The 1,825-nt window shown below is 39.7% G+C and overlaps 1 pseudogene; it reads right to left on the minus strand.

The window, feature by feature from the left end:
* Positions 1-519: 519 nt before the first annotated feature.
* LOC133071964 (U4 spliceosomal RNA) lies at positions 520-690 on the minus strand (annotated as a pseudogene).
* Positions 691-1,825: the final 1,135 nt, after the last annotated feature.

Here is a 1,825-nt window from a genome sequence, read left to right on the forward strand (position 1 = left end):
TCTGTCTTTCACACACACACACACACATACTGCTTACAAATGTGCATGTACATATTGTGTGCTTCAAATAGGGTGTAGAATGTTCAGTGATATGAAGATGAACTTAAAGTCTCTGCCATCAAAAATGTTTAGAATCTAGTGTTAATGTATATTAACAAAAGCAGCAGCAACAATAAAAACCATACATATGTTCTAAACATTTCAGTTGTCTACGATTCTTTGCGGCCCCATGGACTGTAGCCCACCAGTTCCTCTATTTATGGGATTTCCAAGCAAGAATACTGGAGTGGGTTACCATTCCCTCCTCCAGGGGCTCAATCCCCGGGACTGAACCTGGGTCTCCTGTGTTGCAGGCAGATTCTTTACCATCTGAGGCATCAGGGAAGCCCCATAGATTTTACTAGATATTTATGTATATAGCTAATTTCACAAATTAATCTCCTTATGGAGTTGGTATTATTATTCTTTTTTTAATTATTATTATTCTTATTTTACTAAGGAAAGAGTAAAACAAAGGAAACAACAAAAAGCTTTCCACAATTGTACATCTTAGAAATTGGTTACATTGAGACCAAATGCTATCAGGTTAGCTCTCTTTTGGAAAAATTTTTTTTTTATTTTTTTTTCAATTAGCAATAATCACGCCTCGGATAAACCTCATTGGCTACGATACTGCCACTGCGCAAAGCTTCTTTTGGAAAATTGAGAGGAAATAATTAACAGAGGTATCACTCACTTGCCAGGGAACTCAGATGGGAGAATCCAACCATGGTGAAGGAAATTAGGAAGTCTTCATTTATGTTATAGCATTTGTGGTAATACTTAATAAAAGCACTGTGACTAGCTAGGAGTTCAGTTCAGTTCAGTCACTCAGTCGTGTCCAACTCTTTGTGACCCCATGAACCACAGCATGCCAGGCCTCCCTGTCCATCACAAACTCCCAGAGTTTACCCAAACTCATGTCCATAGAGTTGGGGATGCCATCCAACCATCTCATCCTCTGTCGTCCCCTGATCCTCCTGCCTTCAATCTTTCCCAGCATCAGGGTCTTTTCAAATGAGTCAGCTCTTCAAATCAGGTGGCCAAAGTATTGGAGTTTCAGCTTCCACATCAGTCCTTCCAATGAACACCCAGGATTGATCTCTTTTAGGATGGAGTGGTTGAATCTCCTTGCAGTCCAAAGAACTCAAGAGTCTTCTCCAACACCACAGTTCAAAAGCATCAATTCTTCTGCACTCAACTTTCTTTATAGTCCAACTCTCACATCCATACATGACCATGGAAAAACCATAGCCTTGACTAGACAGACTTTTGTTGGCAAAATAATGTCTCTGCTTTATAATATGGTGTCTAGGTTGGCCATAACTTTCCTCCTAAGGAGTAAGTGTCTTTTTTAATTTCATGGCTTCAATCACCATCTGCAGTGATTTTGGAGCCTAAAGAAAAAATAAAATCAGCCACTGTTTCCCCATTTATTTGCCATGAAGTGATGGGAGCAGATGCCATGATCTTGGTTTTCTGAATGTTGAGCTTTAGGCCAACTTTTTCACTCTCCTCTTTCACTTTCATCAAGAGGCTCTTTAGTTCCTCTTCACTTTCTGCCATAAGGGTGATGTCATCTGCATATCTGAGGTTATTAATATTTCTCCTGGCAATCTTGATTCCAGCTTGTGCTTCTTCCAGCCCAGTGTTTCTCATGATGTACTCTGCATATAAGTTAAATAAGCAGGGTGACAATATATAGCCTTCTATATACTCCTTTTCCTATTTGTGACCAGTCTGTTTTTCCATGTCCAGTTCTAACTGTTGCTTCCTGACCTGTATA

Source organism: Dama dama, chromosome 17 (assembly GCF_033118175.1).
Source record: "Dama dama isolate Ldn47 chromosome 17, ASM3311817v1, whole genome shotgun sequence".
Lineage (NCBI taxonomy): Eukaryota > Metazoa > Chordata > Mammalia > Artiodactyla > Cervidae > Dama > Dama dama.